This window comes from Schistocerca cancellata, chromosome 4 (genome assembly GCF_023864275.1).
Source record: "Schistocerca cancellata isolate TAMUIC-IGC-003103 chromosome 4, iqSchCanc2.1, whole genome shotgun sequence".
NCBI lineage: Eukaryota > Metazoa > Arthropoda > Insecta > Orthoptera > Acrididae > Schistocerca > Schistocerca cancellata.
The window spans coordinates 334,802,036-334,819,462 of NC_064629.1; positions in this window are offsets into that span (position 1 = coordinate 334,802,036).

Genomic DNA, 17,427 nt, shown 5'->3' on the forward strand with positions numbered 1-17,427 from the left:
AAGTAGCGTTGCTCGAGTGTTACTTCCGTCTCTCAGAAGATTTGAAAACCAAGCATTATGCAATAAATCGGGGAATGGGGGAGTGCAAATCCGCTTCTTCCTACCGCGTCGCGAGGGGTGGCCGAGCGGTCTCAGGCGCCTTGCTGTGGTCCGGGTGGCTGCCCCCGTTGGAGGTTTGAGTCGTCCCTCGGGCATGGGTGTGTGTGTTTTCCATAGCATAAATTAGTTTAAGTTACATTAAGTACTGTGTGGGCTTCGGGACCGATGACCTCAGCAGTTTGATCCCATAAGACAAATTTCCAAATATTACTACCGCTTTTGCGGTGTCTGCCACCTTTCCCCGTCTTTTCATCTCTAGGTATCTGCTAAACCTAACATCCTGTGTAGCCTGCGTATTCTGTTCTGGACCTGCCTCTACTATTTCCCCCTGTAAGCTACTTCCTGAGTCAGTTTAACTACTTCTCGTTGCTGTCTATTCTTCTGGTAGGAGTTTTCTATAAAGCTCCTTCCTCAACTATTCTTTTGAGTATTTCTTTATTTCGTACTTTATTCGACATTCAATGTTTAAAGTCATTATGTGTCACCGTATGTCATACATTTCCATTTCCTTCTTCTTTATAGAAACCTTATAGTCATTAACAGTTGGTATCTGAGACAGTGCGACATGGTGTATCAGTCTCAGGCTGCCCTTCAGCTATTTGATGTAGTGACGCAATGACAAATTTTCCAGTACTTTCAGGAACAGTACACGATCTGGGAGTAGCAGTTGACCGAACTGGGTCTTGTACTAAATTCTTTTATTAGAATTTTCGCTATTAAAAAGAACTTCCCAAGGTGTAAATGTACGATGACACTGTGACACTATCATTTTAAAAACGTATCTGTTTTCCAAAACATCAGTTACATGCACATTAAATTCCTGCTCTACTTCAGCGTCTTTATGCTCTACATGGAACTATTTCTACTTTTTTTTTTATTAAACATTGGCTGCGTGTAACTACAAGCGGTTTATCTGACTTAAAAAACCTAATTTTTCCCCGCAAAACTCTTCGCTGCTATTTAGAGCCTATCTAGTGAATACTGCTGTCTAGAATGCTAATTATTAAATACCTCAAGAGCTTTATCAGTCTGTTAGTTTTAGTTTTTTTTCATGGTGATATCAATTACGATATGTTGTTACCGATCATATTCCAGCTACGGTGTATGGCAGGAATAACACTGCCAGCACTAGCTTACCCACAGTTCAATGACTGATAGGCACAATTATAAAACTGCTATATTTGAATAGGAAAATCTCTTTGAAATACAAAAATACGAAAGTACGTTGTATCTGAAAAGAAGCCCTTATGATCTTACTGAGTAAGTAGAAAACTGTAATACAAACATGTATATGTACTGATAATAACTTGATTATATTTAGGTGCCGCTTGAAAATGATCCATGAAAGTAACTGGCAACATTAAATAACATTTTTTTAGAAAGTAGCTCTTGTGAATATCACAAATTTGAATATCACAAATAACTATTGAAATAATAGATGGGATAGTACGATAACATATAATGAATAAGATTCATGACTGAATGTGAAGAACAGCCGAAAACGATCTGGAGAAATTCAGTACAGACACTTCAACGGAATCCTGAAGAGTGTTGTTATAAATACTGTAACCAATCGCCGTGCTACAAACATTAGAGGATCTCAGAGTAAAATCAGAATAAAATTGTTCATTCTGATGTCACGCCACGGCTTCGCCCAGTGCAACAAATGGCTTCTGCATCAACTCAGCAGAACGACATTAGTGGGAAGATATCAAAAGCCATTTCATTAACTGGGTGCCATTACACAATGGGCTTATAATCAGTATGCAAGAAGACATATTCAAGATGAAACTATAGATCAGCAACGATGGACCACAGTCTCCTGCAGATGTCTTCTCTGCTGTGACTGACTGACCACCCATTTTTATTAAGTTTTTTGTAATTTTTACTACTCATTAGAGTGTCCTCGCCGTGCGGCCAGACCGCAAAAGTATCTTCCACACGCTCTCAAGATGGGCAAGAAGAAGAAGGAGAAGGACCTTCAGGAAGAAGAGAACAACAAAGGTCTGGCGTACCTCCCGTACGCGGGGCCGCCCACGGCCAAGATTGTCAGGATACTGGAGAATAATAAGATAAAAACCATCTTCCATCCTCCAGCAAAAATAAGAAATATTTTAGGCTCAATGAAGGACAACTTGGGTCGAGGAACTCCGGGTGTCTACAGTAGCTCCTGTGAATGTGGTAAACAATATATCGGACAGACACAGTGTTGCATAACACAACGCATCTCTGAACATCTGAGAAGTGTCTGCCTCGGACAAAAAGAAAAATCCGCCGTAGCGGAGAACAGTCTCAGTGAAGAACACACTTTTCAATTTGAAGCAACCAAGAGACTGTGTAGAGCGAAAGGTTTCTGGGACTCTATTATTAAATAGGCAATGGAGATACGGATCAGTGATAACCTGGTCAATCGGGATACTGGCTTCCAACTCAGCAGCGCGTGGAACACAACATTATCAAGAATGAGAAGAAAGCGCAAAGATGGAGGCAGGTCAGTGGCGGCGGATGGAATAAACAGGCCGCACCGAGACGAGACGCCAGGACCCGACGCCCGCGGCTCCCCCCCATCACGTGCCGCCGCGCCGATTCCGCTAGCGCCTGATTGGCCCGACCGGCGCCGAGAATGCAGAGAAGCCCGTGGTTCCGCGGCTATAAAGATCCGGACGAGACAAGCGCCCCATGACGATCTTCGACGATTAAGTCGAAGAGAAAATTCCAATACCAAATCCCAAATCCGGCTCCTTCCCATATAACACCAAACATCTCGCCAACCTCAGGCAAATAGTAGACACATACAGAACAGTCATCACATATCACAGACACCAATAAAGTACAGAAAAAATCATACACACACGTACACAGGGGAGTAAAAGCCGAAAGGCTACAAACTCCCCCTCACACTTCCCCAAAGAGGGGGAAGTAAAAGATCAGACCAGCAGCATGAACCCGACACTTCGCCTGAAGATGGCAAGTAAGAAACTTGCTGAAACGTTGCTGGAAAACAACACACTGGTTAGGCTGTCAACCCGAGAAGATTTTCTCACGTATTTACAATATTTCAAGTGTGTTTGTAAGCATGTTTCACCTATGTCCCTCTCGAATTCCGCCCCGCAGTTTCATTTTCATGCTGCTCAATATTTATGAAATTTATCTCCTGAACTATATGTCATACAGTGATATAATTTTCCAGTTCCATCCAATACTATATGTGTCCACTGTCTGCGAAATGTGTTGTGAGTAAAGTTACTGGTAAAGTATTAATAACTTCAAAAGTCATGCATGATGCAGTAGCTTTCCACGCATCTCAGTATTTGACATCATATCTCATGAACTATGTTTCGCACAGTGATATATTTTTGTGGGTACATTCAGCGACATGTGTTGATACTCTATGCATATGATATGTTTCAAATAGAATTAGTAGTAAATAAGTAATATATTGAAACGTTTTGCATGATATGGAAGTTTTTCACATATCTTATTATTTGACATCATATCTCATGAGCTATACGCCACGCAGTGGCATATTTTTGTAGGTGCATTCGGCATCATTTATGGATATTGTTTGGAAAATGTGTTGCGAATAGAGTTAGTGGCAAAGTGGTAATAAATTTCAACACCGTGAATGATGTGGCAGTTTTTCAGGCCTTTCTATGTATATGGCGTCACATCCCCTGGAATATGTGTCGAAAAATGATATAATTTTGTCGATATGTTCTGTGGTATTCTGAATATCTAGCTTCTGCAAAATGTGTCACGATTACCGTTATTGGTAAAGATGTAATATTTAAAACGTCAAGCTTCATGTGACAGTTTTATTACATGAACACGAAAATGTAGTAATTGATAACCTTTTCGCTTTCATCACTCTGTAGGGGTCGTCAGCGCGGGAAAGTTCTGAAAAAAGGTTTGAAATTATGTGCAATGTCTGTTGCAAGACATGATGTGCTCTCATTCTCAGAAACTGGATCAATATAATATGGGCATTCACACATCGTAAGTTACAATGCCTTTTCACGCTCACCCTCACCCCCACCCCCACCCCATTGATAGGTAAGCGCTATTTTACAGACAGTAAATGATATGTGTACCAAGATTGGTTGAGATAGATCGAGTGATTTAGGAGGAGATGAGGAACATATATACAAGAGCAGAAAAATGACCTACTGGAGCATAGAAAAGATGAATATGCTGCTGTTTAACAAAAGATTGAGTAAAGTGTGGGGTACCAGCTATTTCATGCTACATTTCCCAGCACCGTTACCTATGTGGTGCATATCCGCTGTAGTGGATAGATGTAATGGTCGCCTCTTTGGCGTTTTCAATCAGGTCAGAGGCTGAAAACGCACACAGGCCACAGCAATAGTAGGAAGTGTCCACTGGAGCAGACAATGCCAAAGAAGCACAGTAACAGCTGTACACTGCAGTGGATAAGTGCATTAGAGAATTAAAAATTTTGGCGTGCAAACATGTTAGTAGAGGTATATTTTGGATCTTATCTCAATATCCAAATCTAAATATTTCCATAACATCAAGTTAAAATCAACGCATAAATTATACAACTAAGACATTCTTCCAATTTCATTACGTTTTTATACACATTTCTTATATTCAGATATAAAATACTAATTATAATGATACTGATAAAACATTGTTCTCGGTATTAATAACAATATTGTCTATTGCTTTATAGACTGTAAGGCGGGTACGCCTTCTCCTTGGTGAATCGCGTGGCATCTTCTGTGTGAGCAGTCCAATGCTGTTGCTCAAGCGGCTGTACCAAGACTGACGCCTTCTTAACAAAATCATTACTTATATAGACAAAACTGGTGCATCCTTGAGCCTCCGGTCCGTGATGTACGACTAGCGGTTCTCGGCTGACGCTAGCGATCAGAAATTTTCTAAGTCCACTGTCTGGGTGTTATCGCGGACGTGTGCTTGTAGTCATTCTAGCAACACTCGTCCGGAATAACACCCAGACAGTGGACTTAGAAAATTTCTGATCGTTAGCGTCAGGCGAGAACCACCAAGCGTACATCGAGAACCGGGGGCATAAGGATGCAACAGTTTTGTCTATACAAGTAATGGTTTTGGTGAGAAGGCTTCAGTCTTCGTGCAGCCCCTCGAGCAACATCATTGGACCGCTCACACAGGAGATGCCCCGTTACTACAGAAGTCAGTGTATAAAGCAACAGACAACATTGCTATTAAGATCGACAACTATGTTGTTGCACAAGTCATCCAGCATGGTCCATTAGTGCTCTGTGGTAGAGTTCTTAACTTTACCCTTAGCAACAATGACGCCAATCAGCACGGTAATGGCTGGGTCCCCGTTGCTCTAGTACGTAGATCTAAAGTCGATAAAGTTGCATATCTAGAAAGTTTTAATAGCCATGACGCATTGCTTATGGGACATTTCAGTTCACAGAGGTCTACAATAGAGATATGGGTAAATCGAATTACATGTCCTCGATGCCCTTGGTTCTCCGCACCAGGAATCATCTTAAAATAAACGAATCTCAATCCGTGTCAGTGTGGGTCAAAGGTGTTGATAACTGAGAACATTAACGTTGTTGGTGATCTCACTCATTATTATAGATCGTTCTCACAGAAGATGCCACGTTATTATTGAAGAAGGCCTACCCGCCTTACAGTGTATAAAGCAATAGACAAAATTTTTATTGATACCGAGAATTACATAGGTGCGCAAGTCTTCCTGCATGGTCCATCAGTGTTTTGTGGTCGAGTTCTTAACTTTACTCTTAGCAACAATTATTTCAATCAACAAGCTAATGGCTGGGTCACCTTTGCTTTAGTACGTGGACCTAAAGTCGATACAGTTGCAGGATTGGAATCGTTCAACAGCCGTGACGTCGTCGCTTATGGGACATTTCAGATCAGAGAGGTTCTACAATAGAGATATGTGCAAATCATATTACGTGTCGTCTATGCCTTTGGTTCTTAGGACCAGGAATCATCGCAAAATAAATGAATCTGAATCTGTGTAAGAGTGGGTCATAGGTGTTCAAAACTGTAAAAAAAATTATATCCAAAATAGTACTCAAAATGTAACAGTTACATCCAAATGTCTCAAAATTAATGTTTATCATTTTCATTAAATTTTCACTTGCAACTGCTAGTTTTGGATACCAAAATGTCAGTTAGATAGGTACTGATAAATACCAAAACCAGGAGATAATACACAAATTTATACTCAAACTGCAACATCAAGATCTAACAATAATTAATACCTAAAAGATATGCACATAATGCTCATTTAAAAGTCTAAAACTTGCCCATAAAACTTAAAATTTGATATGTAATATGAATGAATAATAACTAGCAAATTTCCATCAAAATAACTTAAAATATCACTAATATAAAATATCTCTCATTCAAAATAATATAACATTATTAAGAGAATTCAATATCACACATTCTATTTCCATTCTTCATCTTTCTTAATAATCTGTATGTTTTATAAATAGGTTGATTATTCATCATTTTGAGATCACTTTTATCTATTTTCTTAACATATCTCTCCAGTAAGCTAATTTTATATTTATCATCTATAACACAGTTCACTTTTTTTGCCACAGCTAGTATCAAACATCTCAAAGTGAGTAGCACAATATATTTCATTGATATCTAATTCAGATAATTTCGCTAACTCATGAAATTTTGTGAATATATTATGTATTCACAGATAAAAAGTTTTATAGATAAATGGATGATAATATATGTAGTATACAGGATGTCCCATTTATCTGGTTAAGCGTATTTTTCCTCGCTGTTGGGCTGAACATGATAGACTTCAATTTATTGTGTCCAAGATCACAGGTGAAGCAGCGCTGTGGGCTGCAGAAGCGAGTGAGAACTGTAATAGACAACGCGGAGTTTGAACAACTTTTCTTAGCAAAATACCGGTCGGGTAGCGAACAAGAGAGGCTGCGAATGGAGGTGTATCAACCGGAGTTCTATAATAGTAAACGAAGTTCATTAAGACAGTATTTCGAGAAATACATTAATAAAACGAGGTACTCGAGTGATCCTATTTCCCACAGAGAAGTGATACGTAATTTGAAAGGATGATTACCTACTCATATACGTGAGAAACTTATAAATTTCCCTGACTATGACGTGGAACCTTATTTGTCTGTAGTCGATTCGATCAATATGATACTATAAGACGCCCGAATATAGAATAATAATCACATGTCTACCTCACAATGTAATAATAATAATTATTATTATAATAACAATAACGACAACCGAGATAAAAATACTAAACCTATACTACACGAAGGAGGACAAGCGACGTCTTATGGCTATGATAAAGCTGATAATAATAATCAATATAAACGTAACACCTATTATACTAAAGAAAAGTATGGAAATAACAATAACCAAGTGAATCATATTAATACAGGAAAACCAAATCGTAAACGCAGATATAATATTCGAATAATCATATGGCAATTCACGCAGACGTGATATATACCCAGAAGACAATCCTGATAGTATGAAACCTTAGAAAGACCCTTCGAAACCTGAAGTTCGATGGGTAGATAGAAATGTAACTCAACAAGCACGACAACCACAAGGACCAATACTACTCGGTAACGGAGCAATAAAGTCGCGAACGGAACAACCGCCGGCCGGTGTGGCCGAGAGGTTCTACGCGCTACAGTCTGGAACCGCACGACCGCTACGGCCGCAGCTTCGAATCCTGCCTCGGGCATGGATGTGTGTGATGTACTTAGGTTAGCTAGGTTTAAGTAGTTCTAAGTTCTAGGGGACTGATGACCTCAGAAGTTAAGTCCCATAGTGCTCAGAGCCATTTTGAACGGAACAACCACCAAATTCCGACCATACTGTACGTATTGTTGAAGTACATGAACCACCGAATACGACATCTACCGCAAGATTAAACTAGAATCGGTGACCGAAAGCCTTCCTAGGATGACTGAAGAGGATGAGGAGGGCATGCATCATTTTAAAGCGAATGTACTGACGTATAATGATGATTTGGCCCTAAGGGAGGAACTGATTGAAGAAACACCCTACACTTCGAATAAGTGTTGATGAATTTTGCAGGCAGTAGTTCAAGCAGTAATAAATGGTACTGATGTGGAAATTTTAATTGATACTGGAGCTAACATTAGCGTAATGATGCAGGATTGTTTTAAACAAATTAGTCGAGAAGTAAAACTGCTTACATATTCTGTTACTGGATGTACTCTTTCTGGAGCATTTAGTGCGAAAGCGCAAAAGGTCTCAAAGCAGGCACGAGTCAACATTATGATGCGGGGGCCTTCAATATAAAGTACCTTCTTAATTGTTGCCAGAATGACCGTACCATGTGTTTGGGGGTCTAGATTTTTTGTGTGATGCTGGAGCAGTTATCGATTTAAAGGAAGTGACATGTACCTTGGACTCCGAAGATGACGTTTTGATAGTCTCTATGACAAAGAGCAAAATAGTCCCGGATGAGTATAGCATGAAGTTAATGGTTAGCTATATTGGTATTGACTGTAATTTTCTGTACTGAATATAATGGAGATGAAATAAGGCAAGTTTCACTTCAGAAGAAAATCTCCGAATCCGAATACCTACCTGCAAGTCAACGAGAAGATTTGTGTTGCTTGTTAAGAAATTATCTGCCAGTATTAGCAAACGTCCCGGAATAATCAGAGGTTTTGAATACGACATTAAGACGTATTCACACGAATCTTTTTGTCACACTTCCTACTCTGTTCTTGGTCAAAGAGAGAGTCAATCAAGAAAGAAATTAACAAAATGTTAGAGTGAGGGATTATAGAACCCTCTGATTCTGAATATTGTAATTCTCTTTTGGCGGTCCTCAAAGCAAGTAGCGACGTCAGCTTAGTCTAGACGCCAGAGATAAACAAGATAATCATACCTGTACGACAAGACCTGAGAATTTGGATGAGTTCATTCCGAAATTCTGTGGTGCCTGCTTCCTGACATCCCTTGGTATGAGAAGTTCGTATTATCGAAGGAAAATCTCGATTGAATCTCAAAAGTATTCTGCTTTTATTTTTCTGGCCGAAGTTACAATTCACTGTTATGCCATTTGGACTAAATATTAGTGGAGGTGTGTTTACATCGGCTCTAGACATTGCACTTGGACGAGATTTGCTCGATAGAGTAACCAGATGGGCCTTATAACTTCAAGAATATAACATTTCAGTGCAATATATAAAAGGGAAAGACATCGTTGTATCTTATGCTCTATCTCGTTTGCCTAGAAGACAGGATAATGAAGAATTTGAGGAACAGACATTAGATTTCAAAGTAATGAATCTGTCTATTGCATTTTGTGAGAAACAAATTTCAGAGTTGTGTCACAATATGTCGCAGCTGCAAGAACTAGATCCTTATTAGAAACCTACTCGAGATGTAATCAGCCAAGGAGCTACAAGTCATTCTGGTAGCCTATATGCTTTACGATCTGATATTATTTCGAAGAAAAGCTCATACTGACGCATGGAAAGTATCCATTCGAAAGGAACATCTGATATCTTTACTGTGGTATACACATCTGAAATGGGGACACTTGGGGTCTTTAAAATTCAAAGCCAAGTTAGCCCAATATTGCTATCATCCGAATTTAGTACGCTTGGCTAGTAACATTCTATAGTAATGAAAGATTTGTCAGAAAACTAAAACCATCAACTATTGCCGAAAAATTGAATTACATCCAATCATGCCACACTAACCTTTGACACTAATATCTTGTGATGTGTGTAGATCATGTCCTACTACTCGTGGAAGATTTAAGTATATTATGGCACTCAACGATATTTTTTCTAAGTATATGAAATTGTATCCTTTGAGGAATCTACATGTGCGTCCTATGTTAAGGAAATTTGTCAATGATTTCATAACAGAGTTTGGATAACCGAAGATGATATTGACAGACAGTGCTGCCTATTACACTCGCAGAATCTGGAGAGAGGCTACGAGGGAATATATATATACATTTTTATCCCTGTGGGAATCCAATCAAAAGGCTGTTCTGCGAATTAAATCGATTCTTACGTACATATACCACACACCAACACAACATTACAAATGGATCGAGTGGTTATCACAATTTTAAAGGATTTGTAACGACTTGCCTCATACTTCTATAGGATATTCGCCCAACCAAGTGATGTATGGCAAAGATGATTTCAAGATTGGCTAAAGGGATGGCCAAAAATTAAAGAAGACATACTCACTAAAGAGGACATCTCCAAGAAAGTTTACTTAAATCTACAACATCAAGCTCAATTACAAAAGGCAAAATTCGATAAAAATGTGAAGAAGGTATACTATACAGCCGTAGAAGAAATATTGTTAAGAAACCATCCAAAGGCAGCGATAAAGAAAAAGTTGAATAAGAAATGGCAGTATTTATATACAGCACCATAGAGAATAATACAAATTCCCCAAGAAGGAAGTTATATACTCGCTGACTGTGATTCTGATGTGATAAAAGGTTTATTCCACCACACAGAGATAAAGACATATTATCAATGACGAGACATGTACCATTTATGAAGAGAAACTGAAGGAAAGGAGAATGAGAAGAGTATTTACTAACAGGACACCGATACTAGATTTGAACCACAGAATGAGCAACAAGATGTATTATTTTGTTCATAATTTTATATATGTAGTTAAGATGATTACTTTATTCAATTATTATTAAATATAATGAATGTGTTATGGTAAACACACCGCGATAATATAATTTAAGAAGATTAAAATAAAAAAGTTCACAGAAAAGATAATTTCTGGTAAGAGAAAGAAGTAGTCAATAGATTGAAAAACAAGAGAAATCAAGATTAACTGACTTCAAGGTGATTGGTTAAGTTGAAAAGAATGCTACCCTAAATGCATAAGTATTTTACGTTTATGAATTATTGAAGATATTTTATATCTATTAATAGTAGAAAGTATATTTAGTGTATGTGTAAGGGGTACGATCAAAGCGAAAGGAAATATGAGAAGACAATGAAAAGGAAGCCAAATCGACATTATATTCTGAAATACTCAATAAGAAGAACACCATATGTTGAAGACAATGGAAGCATGATAGAACATATACGAAAATAATTATTTGAATTTCATGATAAACCGATAAACATTGTGGTAAGGAAATGATTACAAATCTCATGAAGGTACGGTGGTAAGAAGATGGAAAGACTACTGTCTAATATAAACTGAGGAAAATGATGTGATGGAAGAAACTTCAATATTGGATGACGATGTATGCGATGAAAAAATGCACCAAAACAAGCACAGGTGAACAATACTCACAGTTTTTATGATGAAGACGCCAATCTGCACAATAAGGGGAAAATGCACACACAAATGTATAGCACGCTTTCTATAAAAATAAACCAGCTCTTGGCGGTTGACGAATGAAACCTTTTAAACACAGCGGTGTATCACGATACACACGTCGACGAGAGTATTGCCAGCCTGTAGTAAGCAACTTCAAGCCGTAAAACAGACAACAAATGTAGTAACCCAAATTTCAAGGAAATAATCTTTATTAAACCAATTAAGAAACACATTCGCCGAATAACTGAAAAATTGAGTAGTCCAGAATTACGCATTCAATCCGTTTTACTGTTAACAAAACAATATCAGGTGAAGACAGAACACTTGCTCCAGAGAGAATCAGAAGATACTCGGAGGAGAAGCAGAGCTGATATTACCAGCCGATATGTCATCCAACCCGAAAATGTACGCGGATCATTTGAAAAGCAGGAAAGAAGAAGATGACCGAGCCGACTATAGCTGCGTATACGGCTCGTTGGAGGTCTCAGTTCTATCCATTTTCTATCGGAAATGGCTGCAATTCCTGCCTTGTGCAGCCAGTTGACAAGGCTTCTCACCAAACAGTGAAGCGTTGTGTGTGTGTGTGTGTGTTGCGTAGTGAGCGTGAAATGCGCCATGTCAAAAAGTGAAATTCGAACAAATTCATTGACTTTTGGAGATTCATTTAAACGGGCACTTTCTGTTAGGCCCCATTTCATGTAAAATTTGATGTAAAGTGTATGTTACAACTTGTGTAATGAATCTTGGAATGGCTGGATCCGAAGTAAAACAGCACAGTACACAACCATACCACGCTCCAGCGTATCCTGCAAAGTCTTCGAGCTTATCGTGACATTAAACATTGGGGGCAGTGTAGCGATGCAGTGAGGTACCAAATTTGTCATAGAAGTCCATAAATTACTCAGCTGATAGTATTTTTCAGTACAGGTATTTCGTTCATCCCAAGCAAGTATCAATTCGTGACGTCATCCTCCAGACATGAGTTGACAGTAATCTGAATCCATTTTAGCAGACTAATAGGTTTCTTTCACGGGATAAAATTTTATTGATTATGAAATACAAGTTCTTGAAGTTTATTTAGAATAGTAAATGTTTAATTAGTAATTGCATGCCATTGTTAATCTGTTTAGTGTAAAGGTGTTTTGATTTTTGTACGCATCTAAAAAGTGTGAATTTATGTGCGGCTTTTACTCTTAGACGAGTTACCACTTAGAGTGCTAAAAGTGCGCGTGTACAGTTCGCTGACCTGTGCAGTGAATTTCATTTTGTAATTTTGAGCAGAATAGACACAAATCTAGTGTCATTTAGACTGTATGTGAGATAGACACATCACGTTATTACAAAAGTCGTTTAGCCCATCACGGAATATTGAAATCTGCTCGCTCGATTTTAAACACGTTACACGCTAGCGCGTGATAGACCTATCCATTAAATCGTGTATAATAATTGCAAATGAGCTTGGACTTAATGCACGAAGTTTTAAATTACTTTTCGAGACAAATACTGATTTTTGATAAAAACGAACCGAAAATTTATTCAAAATATCCAGTTTCTGTTTTAATTAGGACACATACCACCTTGTTGATCACGTTGCTTAGCAACACTGTAATGCAAATCAATTCATTCATTAGAACGATTTGCGATGTAATAAGTCCCATTACACGTACAAACTGTTACACTGAATTTGTTGATCGAATGAGAGTATAAGTGTGTTCTTTTCCAGAGATGCCAATAACCAGCGGTTTCAAAAGTTGAATTACCAAGTTTTTTTGAGTAACTTCATTGATATTGCATTTCACTAATGAACACTATTCTTATTGATGAATTAACTTTAATAGCAAGTAGATTTGAATACTCACCAACACTGATAAGCAGCAATTCACATCACAGCCAGTAATAAATGCCAATAAAACTGAACTGGCATTACTTCATTAAAATACAGCAATCAGTTTCTAATTCTAGAACAAACTGTACCAGGTGGAGTTATTAAAATCTTGTGGAAGTGTAATAAGGTTTATCTGAACACTTCTATCATACATTATTATTTCACATTAACTTTACAAATTATTAGCTGGAAACGAAATCACCCACAACAGATTGCCCAAGCCACTACTAAACTTGTATCATGACTCTTCACAAGAGATCTCAAGAAGCCAGGATCAAGAAACAAGAAAAGAAGAGACATCGGTATTTGGTCATTAGAGAGAATAATAGGAATAAAAATATTAATTAATAGATACAGTCCAGTTAGGGGCTAGACATACACAGATTTAACAAGGAAAATAAGCAATAACAGTGCTAGTGTACATGACAGAAATGTAAATGATCAAAAATTATTTTTGTGCTCTACAAAATCAGTATTACTTTATGATTAAATAGAAAGTCAGCATCAAAGAACGAGCAAATATCAGATCATAGGATTACAGCTTGATAATAAAATAGATAATTATCAATTTTCTTTAAAATCGATATTGTACCTAAAAATGAATCAGAAACTGATATATTAAGTCAATGTACATTTTCTTCAATGATAAATACAATGTATGTGCTTAAAAATATGTATAGATCTGAGAAATGTACACATTGATCTAGTATAGTTCAACAATGGGGAAATGTACAAAGTTATTGGATAAAAAATTTATCTGAATTAGTACTGAAGCAAATATCTGCAAATGAGAGGAAAACTATGTATTTGCACAAGGTGTTTAACATCGTTCTATTCACAAGATAGGTTCATTACTCACAGAACAGATTGCTCAGAAAAGGCACCAGTTAAATTTATGATAGCTATGAAAGAAAAAATATATGCTATTTTGTCTAAAACTGACAGTGAGACCGTGGCTGTGTACAATTAATGTAGGTTGATTCTTACAAAGTAGAAGACAGCAACCAGCCACTATTAATACTGCTATTTATTTAAGTAAATAGCGCTGTAACCGGTTTCGAACTGACAAGTTCATCATCAGACGGCTGTTCACATGATTTGCAACATAGACTTTACATAATCGTGAGTTTTCGATTTTTATTCTTCCACTGTGGCGAAATAATCTTAGTATGTTGGTGCCATCGAAAATACCGCGCGATTTTGTTGCGAAGTTGCAGGATTGTATTTTCCAAATATTCCAAAATATATCCAGTACTTATATAATTATTACCTCACCATTCTGTAAAAAGCACCACACACACACACACACACACACACACACACACACACACACCAAAAAGTGTTTTCCACATGTGAAGTTATCACAAAGATTGCAGATCTACAAATACAATATATATTTTAAAAATAATAATTATGAAATGAAAGTGGAGGCTGTTGTTTATGCTGATTTCAATTTTTTTTAGGAAGATGCTTTCTTGTCAAATTAATCCAAAAATGATAAAAATATTTAAATGAATTATAAAAATGTGTAGTATTAGGATAGAATGATATTCTTTATGGTCTATGAAAGGAAATATTAAAATACAGATGTAAACTATATAATGAACAAATAACTCTAATTGAACTGTAATTAAATATTAAATCCTACACTATGCAGTATGGAAAGCTTAAGGTATCTAGATTTTTTTAGTGCATAAAGTATAGTAATGGTGATTGTAAACCACCAGTGGCTTACACACACAAAAAGTGCAAAGTTAATAATAAAGGAAACTCAAGCTACATGTTAAAGTATAACCAACTGCACCATAAACGAATCTCGCCTATGAGCAACAAGAATTACACAACCAAGCTAAAATGTGACAGATGTGTGTAGATATATATAGAATATATATATATATAGAATAACCCCCTATACTAACGAGATTAAAGGATATATAGAAATTACAAATAAGTACTTTAATGCTCAATAACATACACTTACAAGAGAAACTGAAAATACAAATGATAAACAATTAAAATTAAAAAAGAAATGAGAATAGAAAATTGTCATAAATTATACGGATTAAACAACTTCAAATAAGCAGGTTTCAATAGCAATGTAAAATTTAACATTCATAAGCGTAAGATCATGAACATTAGATCCGGATTCCTTATAGGCACTCTCCATAGTACTTGTGACCTTAGTTACAAATTACCAAATTTTGTACCCATATCTGTCCATAATTTATCTTGCTATGATTGTCATTTATTTATAGAGATGTTTGAGTTTGGTAATAAAATACTGGACTGGATAGGACGCAGCGGACCAATTCAGTTGGCTCCACGTTCACCAGACCTAACATCTCCTGATTTTTTTCTTGTGAGGTTATTTAAAAACTTTTGTTAATGAAAGACATTTCACAACCCGAAACGATATGGAGCAATGCATTTGAAGAGCGAGTGCAGCCATACCACGGGATGTGCTGCTCAAAACTGTGGACAACTTTCGCAGACGATTGACTTTATGCACTGAAGCAAATGGGGATAATTTTGAACAATTTCTTCGTGGCTAATTTCATTAATTAAGCCCCCAACATGTGAGAGGCAAGGAGATTCACACTTATGAAGCACCCCAACATGTGAGAAGCAACGGGAGTCACACTAATGAAGCACCCCATGGGTACATCATTCTACTGCGTCCATGTCATTGTTCCTGGGTAACGCTAAAAGTAGGATACAGTACATTATGTACCAAAATAGCTTAATTTGGAGTAACGAAAGAATTGGTGCACATTTTTTTATCTATTTGAAGCGTCTTTCTCGGATAATTCTAAGTAAATCAGAGTTCTTCCTTAATTTTACTTTTTTCTCGATTTCAGCGCTATCTGTCAATGGTTTAAAAAATGTTTCAGACAAAACTTGATTACTTTTTTATGGAGAATCCGAATCTGAAATAAAAAATGGTTGTTTCCATTTTAGATTTAAAAGTGGTGCCCCGCCACATCCAAGTGGACGGGGGCTGGAGGTCACGTGTAGTATCATTTGATGTCCCTCTTTGAGCTTACGAGCTTGTCTTACCTATTATTTTTACCCGATGTTTAGTTTTCGAGATAGTCTCATCCGAAACTTCAGATGGACCACCATGTATATTCGATCCTAAATGAACTCTGTAATTGCGTAATACATCATCATCATCTAAGACTGATTATGCCTTTCAGCGTTCAGTCTGGAGCATAGCCCCCCTTATACAGTTCCTCCATGATCCCCTATTCAGTGCTAACATTGGTGCCTCTTCTGATGTTAAACCTATTACTTCAAAATCATTCTTAACCGAATCCAGGTACCTTCTCCTCGGTCTGCCCCGACTGCTCCTACCCTCTACTGCTGAATCCATGAGTCTCTTGGGTAACCTTGCTTCTCCCATGCGTGTAACATGACCCCACCATCTAAGCCTGTTCGCCCTGACTGCTACATCTATAGAGTTCATTCCCAGTTTTTCTTTGATTTCCTCATTGTGGACACCCTCCTGCCATTGTTCTCATCTACTAGTACCTGCAATCATCCTAGCTACTTTCATATCCGTAACCGCAACCTTGTTGATAAGGTAACCTGAATCCACCCAGCTTTCGCACCCATACAACAAAGTTGGTCGAAAGATTGAACGGTGCACAGATAACTTAGTCTTGGTACTGACTTCCTTCTTGCAGAAGAGAGTAGATCGTAGCTGAGCGCTCACTGCATTAACTTTGCTACACCTCGCTTCCAGTTCTTTCACTATGTTGCCATCCTGTGAGAATATGCATCCTAAGTACTTGAAACGGTCCACCTGTTCTAACTTTGGTCCTCCTATTTGGCACTCAATCCGTTTATATTTCTTTCCCACTGACATTACTTTCGTTTTGGAGATGCTAATCTTCATACCATAGTCCTTACATTTCTGATCTAGCTCTGAAATATTACTTTGCAAACTTTCGATCGAATCTGCCATCACAACTAAGTCATCCACATATGCAAGACTGCTTATTTTGTGTTCACATATCTTAATCTCACCCAGCCAGTCTATTGTTTTCAACATGTGATCCATAAATAATATGAACAACAGTGGA